Genomic DNA, 17811 nt, shown 5'->3' with positions numbered 1-17811 from the left:
GTAAAAACCCTGCACATTGCTTGTTAAGTTAAAAAGCCAGTTAACATGGGCTCTAAAATAACAAATGAAAAAGGGATTAAAATTCACAATCAGCATTTATTAGCTTCTAAATTCTGACTGGGAATCTATGTGTATGCCCTCTGAGTTGTGAGCATCACTAGCCACAGCAAAACTGTAACATAAGCAGTTGTGGAGAGGTATAAGCCGTCCTCTAAACCTGTGGGAAGATTAGAAGTAGTCTTCTAGTCACATTCATCCCACTAAGGTCTCTGGTCGAATAGTTTTTGCATTTCACAGTCTTCTGGAAAAAGCCCATGGTTGCTTGCAACTACCACACCTGACCCAACAGTGGCAAGAAGGTTCTGAAATGTCCAATATGCAGGTAGTGAGTTGCGCAGGACCACAGTGGAACAAAAATAAGTTAGTTTGTATACCATGGTCAATGCTGACTCTAACAAACCAATTCTCTTGTTGCAAATAAACAGGCTGAAAGGAAATCCCACGCACGTTGAGAAGAAAAGGGTTTATTGTCTTTATTGGCCAGTAAAGTTGACTCAGAGGAATCAGTTCCAAATTCTGAGTGGCGCTTACAGAGCGGGCGCTCTCTGATATACAGTTCTTAAGGCATGAATATGCATAAGCTTCTGTCCAATCCTAGAATTACACATTCTGCTAATGAGATCCTTATATGGGCAGCTCTAATTGCATATGCATTAGAGGCAGAACAAAGACTCTAAATATCACCTTGTAGCACATGAAGAAGAGTGGGCCTCTTCTTATTATGCATACACTCTGGTATGTGGTAAACAAGGTAAGGAGTAAGGCTGTTCCTGGTACCTTAAGGACAGAATGTTTCCTGATACAATGGGGCAACTCTTTGGTGCAAAGGAGATTAGCTGCAGATCTCTAATTGCCACATTTAGAAGTATTATCTAACTCCAGACACGGCTGTACTTCAACTTCCATCACTGGCCAGGCTGGCTAAGGAGTCCAACGACATCCAGAAGACAGCAGGTTAGCTACCCTGGGCTAAGAAAACCAGGGGCCCTTTGATGTGGCTTGTGGGTGCAGGTTGCATAATCTCAGCTGTAGAATCTGATGGTCATGAGGCCTGCAGGAGAGCCCACCCGGGCCTTCAAGTTGTATCACAAGTCTAAATCTAGCCAATAATTCTTTTTACTATTACCAACTATGTGTTAGACCTCTAAGCAAAAAATCATAACATGGTTTATCAAGCCATAGTTTGATCAACAAGTTGCATGCTGCCCTGCAGACAACTAAACAAACCTTGGTTAGTTTCATCATTCTTTGACTTGTCCTCATCTCCCCTCCCTGCCCACTTCCCACCTTTTTCATAGTCCTGGCTTACCCTCACAAAGCCACCATGCCCTCTCACTACCCATCAGTAGTGCACAGCTGACCCCCACCCCAACATTACTGAGTCCCTGAGTTGCCATGAGCAAAAGGAGCAGTGCCACATCTAACAGCGCACCTCTCCCCACCCCCAGTCCCCACTGACTCATGACTTAGAACCATACTCCATCTGGGAAGCAGATTCCCAACCCGCAAGCTCCCTCTAATGCACACAGCTGCAGGGGCCTTTATTCACTGCTCCACATTCACCCCTTCACTGTTACTCTGCTTGTGAGCCGTAATGAGTGTGATGAACAGCAGTTGTCACAATCCGCCCCCAAAACCCTCCTGGCCTCCCCATCCTTCTCAGGTATTTTTTTTTTAAAAATAGTTTTTATTAAGGTTTAATGTTAACTTGGACTAAGCATGATGTAAGTTTTCAAAACTACTGCAAAAAGAAGCATGTAGGAGTGGAGGAAAAGGGGACAAGCATCATTTGCTGTCTTTGCTTTTCCTTGGAAAGCTCCCCAATAACAAAATTTAATTCAGTAATCTTAAGTTCAGCCTTTCAACAATACAAATGTCAGCTAAAAGATGAATTCCAAAATGTCCCTTTAGGGTTTTGTCTCCAGTGTGCATGAAATGAAGGCTACAATGGGAGCAGCTGGGCAGGGGGACAGATCCTGTCAGGGTGACCCAGTACATTTTGGCACCTGAGGTGAACCACAAAATGGCACCCTCCTTCCACCATGAAAGAAGGGGTGAATGAAGGTCTATATCAGAAACGGTGGGGAGAGAGATTGACATCAGCTTCTGCTACCCCTCGGATCCTGCCACCTGAGGCAGTTACCTTACCTGGCTTCACAGGTGGGCCGGTCCTGGAACCTGTCATAGATTGAGTTAGCAGTGACATCAGAGGAAGAGCCAGCAAAAGCAATAAAGTGCCGAGAGAGCTTGCATTTTCTAGCCACCCTTGGGTAGCTTCTTTGTCGCCTGGTGGGCAACTTGGGTGAGGTGAACAAGCAAACCACACTGAAACCATCATTAAGGAAGTGTCCACATTCAGCTGTAACACTAAACCATGGATAAGGTCAGTCAGCTAGCAACTAACCAGGGCCTGTTTTCTCTAACAAGCCATAGTTAAGGCACTGGACTGGGTCTGCAGTCCACTACACCAGGGGTGAAGAACCTAAGACCTAGAGACCAGATGTGGTCCTTCATTCATTCATTCATTCATTTATTTATTTACGGCTATTAGCCCATAAAATATGTACAATCATAAAAAGCACAAGGCTTAAAAACCGAAATATCTGACAACAGAAGGTGAACACTGCGATGCAAGGGTGGGTCATTGGGCAGAGCCAAATAACAGGATGTGGCCCGGAGAGCTCCAAGGGACGGTTCACAGAAAAAGGAAAACTGAAGACGAGATCCGACATGCACTCTCATCATAACTGCCCGATTGGATTTTGATGTTGTTGTTGTTTTTTGGTGGTTTTTGCGTGTGAGATAACCGCATTCAGGAATCTCGTGTGGTCCTTCATGTGCCCCTACCTGACCCTTGGAGCTCAGCCCAGGCCACATCCCTCACTGATCCTGCTCTGTGCCTTCCTTTAGAGTTTTCCCTGGCTGGAATGTGTCCCTGATCTATGATGATTCCCCTTGCTTATCTGAAGGATGGAGAGGCATATGTGTGGAAACTACTCTATTGCACAAAGGTGAGATTCACATTCACTGTTCTTCTTACTTCTGCCTCTAGAACTTCTGCCAATGCATCCCTTCGGCTGAAATTAGCTGTGCTAAACCATGGTTTACTCATCCATGGTTTCTTAAACAGTGGTTTAATGTAATGTGCAAACCAGGTTAAAGAGGGCATCTAGAAAAGTCTTGTTCAGCAGGTATGAAACACTTCAGAATTGCTATATCATGATCCTAGTATCATGCAACCAGTGTTATTCCAATAGGCAATTTTAATTAATTTATTTATTTTTCTGGGTTGTGTTCTGTATTTTATATCAACGTAATTTTTTTGTTTTGTTTTAAAGTTTTGTTGCTCACTCTGAGGTCCTGAAATAGGTGAAAACTAAAACTTTAAATAGACAAGCAAACACCTTTCTGTGGTCTTTCAGTGAAGTTCTAAGGTTCACATTTTCTCCATTGCTCAAGTCCACTTATTTGTCTGCCTTCCTTCACAGAAATTCAGAAACAAAACCTATGTTCTACATGAGTTACCACCCAACTGGGCAAAGGGGCTGGCCTGACAGATCCATTGGGGCTTGATGTGTGAACTGTTCTGAAACGAGGGTTCGCCATGAATATGTCAGATGCTTCGCAAGAGGCAGAGAAAGGAAGTCTCAATGGGCTCTAATGAGGCAGATTGAAATGTGTGAATACATTTCTACGCACAATGCATCGGTGTCTGGTTTGTTTTAGTGAAACACTAACCTCTTTTGCTTTTCCAGGGTAAATGCCACACAATAGGCCAGCACCACATGAATCTATTATGTCTTGCAGAGCTTTTAGCAGGAGTATGACTGTTTAACCAGGCAGTGACACGAGAAGAATTACTAGCCAGCCCTGCAGCTGAAAGTAGAGATTTTATTGATGCACTGCATTGCCTGCCATTTGAGCCTTGATTGAAAGGCACTCATGAATTCAAGGAAGGTAATGCTGCTTTGCAGAAAACAACAGCAGGCTGTGACTGGAACCATCTGTCAGTTCATAAGAAAGATGGAGCCACGTCTCAAAGAAGTGCTTTAGCTCAGGAGTGGGTGAGTGAGTCCTGCTATCTGCTGCACAGCTCTAACAAGAAAACTGATTTTTTCAGGATTTGGGAGCTATATTATTCTTTAGCAGCTTTTATAAACTTTGAGCTGGTTCTCACAACGCAACGCTAATCCAAACTATGGCATAGTGCAAGCAGGAGACATCCCAGAGAGGCCATTGTGACCCCCTTTCTCCTCTTCCACTCTTGCTCTTGCTGTGCTGTTGTAAGCTAAGCCATGGTTTGGCTTAGCAAGTTGTCTGAACCTGAGCTAATGCTTTGCCTCCTCCAAACAAATCACAAACAAACCCTGGCTATAGCTTGTGGTTTTTGTGGGTGGCTTTAAGAGAGGATTAGACAAATTCATGGGGAAGAGGGCTACTAGTCATGGTGGCTATGCTCTGCCTCCATAGGCAGCAGGGCTTCCAAATACCAGGTGCTGGAGATCACAGAAGTGGGGTCTGTTGTTGTAATCAAATTCTTCTTGCTGGTTTCCCACAGGCATCTGGTCGGCCACAGCAATGACAGCATGCTGGACTAGATGGGCCACTGGCCTGATTCAGTAGGACAGGACCCAAACCAAGGACTTCCAGTTACAAAGGACATTCCAACTCAACATCAGGATGAAGTTTCTGATATATTTGATGATGGAACGGTCTCCCTCAGGAGATTGTGAACTCTCCTTCCTGGGGGTTTTTAAGCAGAGGTTGGATGACCATCTGTCAGGGATGCTTAAGTTGAGATTCCTGCAATGGAGGGGGTTATATTAGATGATCCTCAGGATCCCTTCCAACTCCACCATTCTATGATTCCATTCTATGATATCACACTAAGCCAAACCATTGTTTGCTTTGCTCAGAGCCACACAGAAGAAGCAGGACCAGAAGAGGAGCAAAGCAACCACAATCTCTTTTCCAGGAGCTTCCTCATGTCTCTAAAGCCATAGTTTGGCTTAGCATTACATGCAAACTGGCTCACTATGTCTTTCATTCATGCAGAACCTGTGCAAGGTAAAATCATGGTGGTTCCCATTGTTTCACACCTTCACTCCATTGAGGAAGGTTTAAAGGCAAACCTTTTATATGCTTACTGTCAGAAGCCGGAGTCACAGTGTCAGTGAAGTTAACTCTATATTCAAAAAACCCAAGACAACACAGGCAGTGCTTTTCTTCTAGAAAAAAATGTGCCAGTTCTGTCTACCCTTGAGTACCCTCAGAAAAAAGGCCTTGTGACCCCAGCAACAATTCCCTGTAGGACTTGCCCCAATGAGGCAGTTGTGATGACTGAAGGTTCCTGCCTTTCCACTGCTCTCTAAGGCTCCTCTTCTCCAGGGTGTTTCCCAAGCAGTCATAGACTGTGTCTTCACACAGCCAATCTCTGTTCTGCTCTTTTCATTTTTCTGCATGTACTAGACAACCAGGGGGAGGGAAGTGGTTGCAGCAGGATGGGGAGACTCCCTGGCTTCTTTAGCAGCCTGTCTCAGCTCTGCCTCTTGACCAGCTGATCCAGCCTCCACTTTAGTAGACATAGAAATCAAAGGATCAGGCCAGTGGGAGGGGAAGCTATTTGGCGGCATGCAAATTTTGTAAGTAAATGGTCAAATAAATCTTATGCTTGTTAGCTCAGAAATAAATTTGAGTAATTCTAAAGATGATTACTTCAAAGTAAGTGGATCTAATGCTTACAGAAAACAATCATAATGAGGAAGACATAGCAGCTCCAACATTGCATTTAAAGCCCTGCAGGTCAGGGCAGAAAGCATCCGGGGGTGTCATCTCTTGCCAGCTTCAATCTTGCACAGCAAAGGAGTCCAAGGATCAGACTGAGAAGTGGATTTGAATCCATTCTACCTTCCTGGGTCCTCAGAGCCCCTCCAAGCTGGTGCTTTATTGTCAGTGTTTACTGCAACATTTTCTGGAGGCAATAATAGTGCAACAGGGGCACTTTTGTTTGTTCTGTGATGTTTCTCCAGTGCTACCACATTATACTTTGCTGTCTGGGGGAGTTATAGTGCTACAAAAACAGGACAAAAATAAGCTGGAACATTTATGGGATAAAATCTTATGGAATTTCAGCAGGAAGTTATAGGATATGCACTGACTAGAAGTGAAGCAGTGGAACCACCGCAAAATGTTTTCATGCACAATGACCGCTCCCCGCTTAAAATGGGGGGCGCCCTTTGCGTGGACGCGTGCAGCCCCTAGATCTGGAGCGGCTCCAACAGCATAGGCTTGGCTTTGCCATCCCTCAGGTGGGATACCTGGAGGTCTCCGCCTACCTCAGTCAGTTGTCCAATCCCACCTGGGGGAAGCGTTTGACGGGGGGACCGTGCAGGATCTGGGGACTCCACCTGTCCACGCAAACAGTATTCATAGTGCAATTGCTTGTGACCACCCCAATAGCATTAGGAGCACAAATCATAATGAATGTGAAATATAAAGGACATCTGGAGGAAACCTAGTTATGCCCCCCCCAATTGTGTTGTTTCTGGTCCAGTCCACAGGCCTCTGAACCTCCTCCATAACAAGATGTACAGCTCTGAGCTGGGTCTCTGATGGGTATTTTAAAATAATGTCTCTTTACTCTTTCTGCCACAACATACTTTCTCCCCCTGACAATACCAAACCTAACATAGCTAAATATGAAAGATGTGGTGTGATACAATAGCTCATTAAAACAATAAACAAGGGTATTGTGGTTATTAGATATAGAAAAGCATATACCATAGTTTCAGTTTATCTTTATCTTATTTGTTCCTTCATTATGTAGAATCATAGAATCATAGAATTATAGAGTTAGAAGAGACCACAAGGGCCATCGAGTCCAACCCCCTGCCAAGCAGGAAACACCATCAGAGCACTCCTGACATATGGCTGTCAAGCCTCTGCTTAAAGACCTCCAAAGCAGGAGACTCCACCACACTCCTTGGCAGCAAATTCCACTGTCAAACAGCTCTTACTGTCAGGAAGTTCTTCCTAATGTTTAGGTGGAATCTTCTTTCTTGTAGTTTGGTTCCATTGCTCCGTGTCCCCTTCTCTGGAGCAGCAGAAAACAACCTTTCTCCCTCCTCTATGTGACATCCTTTTATATATTTGAACATGGCTATCATATCACCCCTTAACCTCCTCTTCTCGAGGCTAAACATGCCCAGCTCCCTTAGCCGTTCCTCATAAGGCATCGTTTCCAGGCCTTTGACCATTTTGGTTGCCCTCCTCTGGACACATTCCAGTTTGTCAGTGTCCTTCTTGAACTGTGGTGCCCAGAACTGGACACACTACTCCAGGTGAGGTATGACCAGAGCAGAATACAGTGGCACTATTACTTCCCTTGATCTAGATGCTATACTCCTATTGATGCAGCCCAGGATTGCATTGGCTTTTTTAGCTGCCGCGTCACACTGTTGGCTCATGTTAAGTTTGTGGCCAACCAAGACTCCTAGATCCTTTTCACATGTACTGCTCTCAAGCCAGGTGTCACCCATCTTGTATTTGTGCCTCTCATTCTTTTTGCCCAAGTGCAGTACTTTACATTTCTCCCTGTTAAAATTCATCTTGTTTGTTTTTGCCCAGTTCTCTAATCTGTCAAGGTCGTTTTGAAGTGTGATCCTGTCCTCTGGGGTGTTAGCCACCCCTCCCAATTTGGTGTCATCTGCAAATTTGATCAGGATGCCCTTGAGTCCATCATCCAAGTCATTGATAAAGATGTTGAATAAGACCGGGCCCAAGACAGAACCCTGTGGCACCCCACTAGTCACTCTTCTCCAGGATGAAGAGGAACCATTGATGAGCACCCTTTGGGTTCGGTCAGTCAGCCAGTTACAAATCCACTGAGTCTTTTCGTCTTGCGATGTTTTTCGTCTTGCGAAGCACGGTCTGTCGCAACTGCGCCTCTTCAAGCGGCTTTAAGAAAAAAGTGCAAGACGTTTTCATCTTGCGAAGCAAGCCCATAGGGAAATTCATCTAGCGAAGCAACGCAAAACCGAAAAACCCTTTCGTCTAGCGAGTTTTTCGTCTTGCGAGGCATTCGTCTTGCGGGGCACAACTGTACAGGTATTTTCTTCACTTCTCAGCCTGAGTCTCCTGTTTTGAATCGTTTAATTAGTTTCATGGTACTGTTTTATTGTGTGTTTTAATTATAGCTATTTATATTTTAATGGTCTGAATATCTTGGATTTTATACTTTGTAAACCACGTTGAATCCTATTTTGGCATTGAGTGTTATATAAATTAAGAAATAATAAAGTAAAATAATAACATTATGTTGTTAACCACACTCTGTGTGGGAAGTTTAGGGAAGTTTTTAATGTTTAATGCTGTATTGTGTTAATAATATTTGGTTGGGAGCCGCCCAGAGTGGCTGGGGAAACCCAGCCAGATGGGCAAGGTATAAATAATAAATTGTTGTTGTTGTTGTTAGAGTGGACAGACAATTTTAAATAAAGAAATAACAGTTCAATGGGATCTGTGGAAGGTGAAGGGTGTCCTTTGCCTGGCACGGTACAGTCTTCATAAAAAGCGTGGATGTTATGGGTGAATTATTTCTGCTAATGTGTTGCAGGGATCAAAGGTTATATATGTTGTCAAGTGAATGCATAGAATCACCCCCGTGCAAAACAAAAACACACCAAAGGCCAATGCTGTCCATAACTTAAGGTCTAAAGATTTCCAGGGTGAGCTTTAGGGGCATAGATGCTTCTTTTCCAATAAACAATGTTAATCATTAACCTATGTCCAGTCAGTACTAAAAGTGGTCTTTTTATATATAATTTTTTAGTGAAATTTTTCAAACATTTTCACAATACCCTTTAAATCAATTACATTGTTTCCACCCTCACCTCCAGTGTTTTTACTCAAACCTTTTCTACTGCATTATATCTTTATCTATTACCAAAAGTTTCTCTGTTGCAATTATTTTGTCATTTTTCTTCTGCTGCTGTTATCTCAAATCTTGCCTGCGATTTCATTTACAGCCTAGGACCCTGGTACCTACGGGACCGCCTCTCCCAGTCTGCCCCACGGAGAGCTTCTTTCTTTTTTTTAATAATCTTTATTAACAGGCCAATCACATCACATTATCATATTGTAGCACCCTACTTGTGGTTAACGCTTAGCTGGAATGAAATGTTCAACGCAGCAACAGAGAAATTAAAATAATAATTTATTTGTCAGACAAATAAATGAGAGGCACAGTGGTATATGGTTACCAAGCTCTGGCCTGCTCTCCTGCCATTATGGCCAGCACTTATATTCCCTTAATCCAGCCCCCTTTGCTCCTCCTGTGGCTGCCTCTGTCCCATCAGCCTGGTTGAAATTCCTATTGGCTGATTGGTATGACCAATCACAAAAAGATATACCCATATCCTCCTGTCCTTATATGGAACACAAAGAGCTATATAAAATGACAAATAAGTATTAATATATCTTACATGTGTCTCAACAAGGAATCTTAATTACCAGCTCACCTCTTGCCCTCCTTGCCCTATTGCCTTCTAAAACAAATGGTTAATCTTAAATTTTTATCTTAAACATATGTCAAGGATCTTGAGTTTCACATCAACATTGAAAGATCTCCTTCATTTGAAGGTTTCCAAACAAATGTCTGACAACCATATATATCAGGACTGCTCGGATGGCGTCTTCTTGTCTGGCAGGGGGCTGGGCTCAATGGCCCCTGTGGTCTATTCCAACTCTAGGACTCTATGATTCTATGAAATAAGAATCTAACATCTAAATTTGTTACTTTCTAAATCCTTTGCATAATTACATTTAAGCCAATATATTTAATACATTATCATAGATAGCTTTTTAGAAGGATAAACTTCCTAAAAGTAACAAGGAAGGAACAGTTTACAGCCTCAAAATAAAATAGGGAAAAAAGCCTCTTCCCCTGTTTACACTCCCCCCCTTCTCCAGCCGGTTGCTTTGTTTCCATGTGCTCTTGGCCTTTTGTCCTGTGGCTCAAGTTTAACGGTTTTATTTTACTATTTACTCATTCCTAATTATGTTTGGTCTATGCCCTTTTATCTTCTGTAACATGTAGGGTCAGTGTCCTCCCTCTCAGTCTGTAATTCCAGCTTTTACGACTTTGAGAATTGTTTTCTGCTATAAATCAAGGGGGGGGCCCTTGTCTAGGAGGAAAACATTGCCTGTGTTCTTTAAACAGCTGGCCTTCTTGCCTAGCATGAAACTTTTGAAAATCTTTAAGCTCTCTCTTTAATTTAGGAACCTGATCAAGATATAAGCCAATATATGCCTTGATTAAAAATGCAGTCTATATTCAGATGCCACATTCCCCCCTTTCAAGCTCAAGGACCTTGCTACCAAGCGTCCTTGATAGCTTGATCTTCCTGAGTTAAAGCTCTGTATAGGGCCATGATATGAGGTAGAGTTTCATTCGAAATCATCTTGCTAATTGTACTTCTAAAACATGAAATGATACATGGCATCATACATAAAACCATTACCACTACCGTCAAGAAAAACAAGCAAGACAATAGTATCCCTTTGAGTCCTGTGACATTGGGTAACCAATTGGTTAGCCATCCCATATCCCATCCTTCCCATGTTTGTACTGGGACATGTGCTATATTCTCCATCTTTGTGGCCAACACACGGATTGCCTCACCATTATCAGAAATGTTAAAGCAACAGGCATTCCCTGTCAAGTTCAAGACTCCACACAGGCCTCCCTGCCTGGCAAGTACATAATCCATTCCCATTTTCAGCTGCAAAATAGCGGCTCTACTTTCATCCAACTGTTGTGCAATAAGTCTCAAACTCTGGGCCGTTGCATTGGTTACAAGTTCCACTACTGCTTGCAATCGAATTATTCTGTTTAGATTATAAATAGGATCCCGTGCCCCTTGTATGAGCTCACCAGGATTCCAGGAGGCAGGATCATAATAGGCTATAATGCGCTCTGGTGGCCAATCATCAGTACCGCTCCAACTTTGGGTACTTCCTCCTGCTATATGAGAAATATCAGCGTTTCTTCGTGTACGCTTGGCCAAATTAGTGGGCATAATCCACATTGGTGGTAATACCCATCCCAGGAAACAAGTCCCACTCCATTTGGAAGGGAGTTTCTTGTATGCCCATTCTCCACATATCCACCACAACCATCGGGTCTGAGGTTTTTGGTACGTGGAGTACAGAAGGCGAAATAGCAAAAGAGGTAGAGAGTTCACAGTGCGGTATGCTAGATTGCCTTTTTCTGTCACAGTTATGTTCCATACCACTTTCCATGCATGAATAAAAGGAGGTGCACAGGGCAAGGTATTCCGAGTTCGATAGGTAGTACCGTGTGCCCAGGTATTCTTAATATAATCCCAAGTATAGTGGCAATGAGAAGAGCCTACCATGGGAGGATCAGCTGCATCTGATGATTTATGTACACAGAATTCCCCTTGTACAGGTATAACTCGTAATGGTTTAGTTGAGTTCCATCCGGGGAAATTCTGTATTTCTGTTTGGTGTGGTATTTCGCTTACCATACCAATGGCATTTAATGGTATTGGTAATAAGGGCATACCTCCCTCTGAATCATCTGGCCCAAGAGAGCAAACAAGGCAATTGGTCCTATTTGCAACACTGGCTACCATTTCAGCTAAACCTACCCACATATTGTGGTCATAGTGGAATCCATATTTAGCAAATTTGGTCAGATTCAAGGACCCTTCCCCTTCCCAAGGGATCAGGATTAATAATAAAATCATATTGATGTCTAACATATGCATTCCTTCCACAAAAGATTACCTTATTGTGATAGCATAAATATTAGTCCCAATATAATTCCCCCAGTGACAGAAATGGGGAACCACCAAGACCAAAACATATATCCCAAGGATCCCCAATGTGTAATATCTCTGATAATTGTTCCACAAGGGGGCAGTCAATCAATTGTATAAGAGAATCTTCCCTTTCACAGTCGCTGGTTCAGACGCTCCTCAAGCTTCAGGCGTGCGCAGGTCAGCCAGCTTCCAAGTTGTGGCTGCAGCAGGCCGGTCGTCTAATGTTGCCCGTGACCTAGCCCGTTCCCCGTAGGGCTAGATACAGGGGTTTTTGGAGAGAGTCAGTTTTAAAGGATTAGAGGGGTCACCTTTGCACGTCCAACTGCCTTCGGACTTCTTCAAACGGGAGTGATGAATCCAGGGGGTCACCTCAGCTACCTTCACCGCTGTTGGAATAGAGAGCAGGACGGTGTAAGGTCCACGCCACTTAGGTGCAAGTGGATCACGTTTCCACTCTTTCACCCATATGCTATGCCAGCCTGGAGCTGATGAATCGGCACGGCAATGCTGCACGGCGTGCGCTCGAGGGCCCACCTGTTAAGATAAAAAAAAACAAACAAACACGGGAGAGAGACAAAAACACGGGAGAGAGATTGCACTTATCCCTGTGTCACATGGTCTCCTATTTGTTTGAGATCAGTTGGAATATCCTGAACAAAGGAGGGCGGCCTCCCATACAGGAGCTCAAAAGGTGACAACTTAAGTCTTTTTGTGGGTGTGCACCGAACACGAAACAGTGTTATGGGTAACACGTCTACCCTCCTGAGACTTTAGACATATTAGTGGGCTTCTGGCATGCCCTGCAGATACCTTGCACAAGCGTCTGGCGGTAGGTGGTAAGCCTGGCCAGGTGAATTGCATTGTTTGGATCCCAATTAGGATCTTCCAAGGGAAAGTTTTCCTGGAGATGACGGTCAATATTATAAATATTTCCCACTCTGGCCTGCTCACGCAAATATATCTGTGCCTTTTCAATTATGTCTCTCCTTTCCTCAGTGGTGAAGAGAGTATTCAGGAGCTGGCGACAACCTGTCCAAGTAGGACTATTAGTATTTACTATTGAAGTCACCAAGTCCATCATAGCCTGAGGTTTTTCTGCGACAGATGGGGTGTTTTCCAATTCATCAGATCCGTAGTTGTGAATGGAATATATTGCAGGGTCGAAGTTCGAGGTGGCCGTGGTCCGGGTTGCCCATTAACCAGCACGGGCTCCTCAAGTGCATCAAATACTCTTCTGAGAGGGGCTACTACGTGACCTTTTTCTTCGCTTTGCTCTAGGGGCCTCAAATCATAGGGGATGGTATCTGTCCCAAGGCGTTCTTTTAGCAGCTTTATACGCCTGGCTGTATTGCTTGCTGACCGATTAAGGTCTCCCTGTAACTTCTGTAATAATTCTCTAGGACTTGGATGTACAGGGGTTTGGGGTGGGCAATTAGTTGTTCCATTAAAGGAGACTGTAGATGGAGTTCTACTGGGACTCACAGGTGGAATAACCACTTCTGCTTGGGCTTCATTATAGGACTCCAATGCCTCCTGAAGATATTTATCATAATCTATCAAGGAATCAAGTTCTGTGACTCCAGCCCCATTATTCATTCCACTTTCTTGCCTTGGGGTTACAACTGGTGGAGGGTTTGAATTAGGCTCCCTTCGATGTGGAGCATAGGGTGGAGGTGGAAACACCTCTTCCTCTGGTCCCTCAAAAATAGGTTTGAGTTTATTTGGCAAGATTCCTTTCCTAGCTTTGGCTTTTACAGCCAATAATTTGCATCGTTGGACTTTGCATTCCCTTATCCATGGAGGATTTTTATTTAATGTGCTCAGCCAAGAATCTATATATGAAAATTGTTCTGGGCACCCTCCAGTTTCTTTGGCGATGTTAGACCAAAGTTTGCTTACTAAATTTATATCAAAGGTTCCCTGAAATGGCCATTCAGTATTTTCTTTTGGCCACTCTAGTTCACATAACGTTCTCAAGCGTTCTGGCGTCATTTTTGACTCCATATGCCCCTGAGAAGGCTTTCTTAAAATTATTTAACATACATTCAAAAGGTGTATTTCCCCCCTTTGAACCCCCAACTCCCATTGTATGGCCCTGTGAAGTATCCACTCAGACACTCACACACACACCTTACTGGGAAACGAAGTAGTACTCACTCCACACTTAGGTCAGCTACACATTGTACTTTCTCACACATGCAATGCGCCAGATACTTCACCACACACTACCTCCCAATCTTCCCTTTTCCCTACACCAGATCACCATCTGATGTACCCAGCCACCTAGCGTACTCAGTTCCCCTTTACTGAGACGCAGAAGTTTGATCAGGACTTCTCTTCCTCCCAATTAATTGGAGGGCCAAAACCCCTTAGTGCACTTACCCTTAGCTGGTTCCCTGTTTATTTCTCTGGTCCCCCCCGGTCCGTCGCCGTCAGTGGGCAGGGTATCAGACAGACGAGACTGCTGCGTTCCCCTGGAAAAAATTTTTCCAGTGCGCGCTGGGTAGGCACAGTTGTCCTCTCTCTTGTACCCCGTCCAGTGAGGCGAAGGGGCTGCGTTCCAGCAGACCACTTATCCGAGTCGCAGGCACCATAAAATGTAGCACCCTACTTGTGGTTAACGCTTAGCTGGAATGAAATGTTCAACGCAGCAACAGAGAAATTAAAATAATAATTTATTTGTCAGACAAATAAATGAGAGGCACAGTGGTATATGGTTACTAAGCTCTGGCCTGCTCTCCTGCCATTATGGCCAGCACTTATATTCCCTTAATCCAGCCCCCTTTGCTCCTCCTGTGGCTGCCTCTGTCCCATCAGCCTGGTTGAAATTCCTATTGGCTGATTGGTATGACCAATCACAAAAAGATATACCCATATCCTCCTGTCCTTATATGGAACACAAAGAGCTATATAAAATGACAAATAAGTATTAATATATCTTACATGTGTCTCAACAAGGAATCTTAATTACCAGCTCACCTCTTGCCCTCCTTGCCCTATTGCCTTCTAAAACAAATGGTTAATCTTAAATTTTTATCTTAAACATATGTCAAGGATCTTGAGTTTCACATCAACATTGAAAGATCTCCTTCATTTGAAGGTTTCCAAACAAATGTCTGACAACCATATATATCAGGACTGCTCGGATGGCGTCTTCTTGTCTGGCAGGGGGCTGGGCTCAATGGCCCCTGTGGTCTATTCCAACTCTAGGACTCTATGATTCTATGAAATAAGAATCTAACATCTAAATTTGTTACTTTCTAAATCCTTTGCATAATTACATTTAAGCCAATATATTTAATACATTATCATAGATAGCTTTTTAGAAGGATAAACTTCCTAAAAGTAACAAGGAAGGAACAGTTTACAGCCTCAAAATAAAATAGGGAAAAAAGCCTCTTCCCCTGTTTACACTCCCCCCCTTCTCCAGCCGGTTGCTTTGTTTCCATGTGCTCTTGGCCTTTTGTCCTGTGGCTCAAGTTTAACGGTTTTATTTTACTATTTACTCATTCCTAATTATGTTTGGTCTATGCCCTTTTATCTTCTGTAACATGTAGGGTCAGTGTCCTCCCTCTCAGTCTGTAATTCCAGCTTTTACGACTTTGAGAATTGTTTTCTGCTATAAATCAAGGGGGGGGCCCTTGTCTAGGAGGAAAACATTGCCTGTGTTCTTTAAACAGCTGGCCTTCTTGCCTGGCATGAAACTTTTGAAAATCTTTAAGCTCTCTCTTTAATTTAGGAACCTGATCAAGATATAAGCCAATATATGCCTTGATTAAAAATGCAGTCTATATTCAGATGCCACAATATCACATTTATTCCAAATTATACAGCCAAATTTTAAATTTTGTTGGGGGTACCCATACATCAAGCTCGGCTCGAGTCCAAAACAGCATCACTTTTCTTACTGCATTAATTAAACAGTTCTGTCCAGTTTGATCCGGATAGAGCTTTATTACTTCCTTTCCCTTCCTGTTGTTATCATAAATTCCTTTCTTTGCGATCTCTGATAATTTTCAGAAGCAGGTTGAAAACTGGCATTCTATGTGGGTTTTGTACTCTTCCAAAAATCATATCGATCCGGGACAGCCTCTGTACAACGCTTCCATAAACAAAATTAATCTCCGATCTGTCCTTTATTTTTCTCAGGCTTACCGAATAAATCAAATGAGTCTGGGGGTTCTGTCAGGTCAAACTACCATTCCAGCATTCCTTTTCATCAAACAATCCTGATTCTCCTCCCCCAGTCCTTCTTCCTCCGGCAGACCTGTCCTGGCAAGACGCCATTTTTTAACTGCGTCATAAAAATTTTCCTCTTTTCTCACCATTCTCCAGTCTTCTTTCCTCCCACATAGTTCTTAAAATCCTGCCTGTGATTCATAGAAACGCGACGATCTTATTTCTTTCTGGGGTGAAGGGTTATTAATGTCACATCATGCAGGAAAAAAAGTTTTTTTTCCTCCACCCCCCCTTCATTCCAAACATACAGTCTCCTTATGGTAGTTCATCAGAAGATTTGCTTATCCGTCCGTCACTCCTGGTCGCAGAGATCCATAAATCAGCAGCCTTATCGGTCGAGCTTTACTTGATGTATGTGCTTTCAGCTTCCTTTCCAATCGTATGTTTCCAATTATAATTCCAAGCTGCAGAAACCAGCACGTGCTAATTGGAATCGGCGTCCAGAAGAGCTGACTTCACCGAGGGCCTGTGCCAAGTGTTCAGCACCCCCATCACTCATTTCAGGGGGTGCATTGTGAACACCGCTGGCAGGACAGCACTCCCCCACATCCTGGGGGAGCAAAAGGAAGGCTGCATACTTCCTATAGCAGCCCCTTAGTACCTCGTATGGGTCAGAGAGATGTTATTGTCGGCCATCTTCCAACGCCACCTGGTGGCCCCGCCCCACGGAGAGCTTCAAGGTCCATAAATAGCAATACCCTAGTGGTCCCGGGCCCTAAGGAAGTTAGATTAGATTCAACCAGAGCCAGGGCCTTTTCAACACTGGCTCGGGCCTGGTGGAACACTCTGCCTCATGAGACCAGGGCCCTGCGGGATCTGATTTCTCTCCGCAGGGCCTGTAAGGCAGAGTTGTTCCATCTGGCCTTTGGCTTGGAGCCAATTTGATTCCCTCCCCCTCTTTCTTTTTTCTTTTTCCTTTCTCCTCCTGTGATGAGGCTGCATTTTAATATTTTAATGTTGCAGTATTTTAGTGTTGTATTTTTAATCTTGTTTTTAAGTTGTATTCATTCAACTTGTTTTTATTATTGCTTGTTAGCTGCCCTGAGCCCGGCCTTGGCTGGGGAGGGCAGGATATAAATAAAAATTATTATTATTATTATTATTATTATTATTATTATTATTATTATTTGACTGCAATTTTTTTTAATGGCCCATGAAAGGCCTCCACTCTTCTATAAAAATCTCATCATTTTGATTTCTTAATTTCACTGTCAGCTTTGTCATTTCTGCATAGTTCATTACTCCTCCTTCGCTGGAATCTTCTCTTCTTTCCATTTCTGTGCATATAATATTCTAGCTGTCTTCTCTGGAAGTTCCGTCCCTATTAAACCTATAAGGAAAGCTTCTGGTCTTTTGGAAATAGCCCATTTAAACATTTTCTTCATTTCATTATATATCATTTCCCAAAAGCCTTTAGCTTTTTTACATGTCTACCACATATGGAAGAATGATGCATTTATCTGCTTTCCAGCATTTACTTGACATGTTTTTGTACATCTCGGCCACTTTATTTGGCGTTAGTATACAGAGTGGTCTTGTCAAGCTCTTTATTCCAAGGAAGTAAGAGCCTGACGCCTTCCTGCCTCCTGGTTTGTTGCTGTTGTTTTTACTGTACTGCTGCCGAGTCTTTTATAGCCTCATTTGTCCCTAAACTTTGAGCTCCGAC

The 17811-nt window shown here is 43.4% G+C and overlaps 1 protein-coding gene and 1 long non-coding RNA gene across 2 annotated transcripts in view; both read right to left on the bottom strand.

Annotated features, from left to right (window-relative positions):
* Positions 1–17811, bottom strand: part of LOC310713831 (uncharacterized protein) — a gene marked incomplete at its 3' end in the record, with an annotated part of 476441 nt that overhangs the window by 179991 nt on the left and 278639 nt on the right. The window lies entirely within an intron of this gene.
* On the bottom strand, positions 11954–12778 carry LOC310713794. The gene is made up of 2 exons (XR_014529465.1): positions 12642–12778; positions 11954–12611 (listed from the first exon to the last, which is right to left on the bottom strand). It is a non-coding gene; the product is annotated as an uncharacterized lncRNA (long non-coding RNA).

The sequence above is a fragment of the Podarcis liolepis genome (assembly GCF_965112155.1).
Source record: "Podarcis liolepis genome assembly, chromosome: 8".
In the NCBI taxonomy this organism is placed as follows: Eukaryota; Metazoa; Chordata; class Lepidosauria; order Squamata; family Lacertidae; genus Podarcis; species Podarcis liolepis.
Note: the sequence above shows the minus strand (reverse complement) of the source record. Positions and strands in the feature narration are given on the sequence as shown.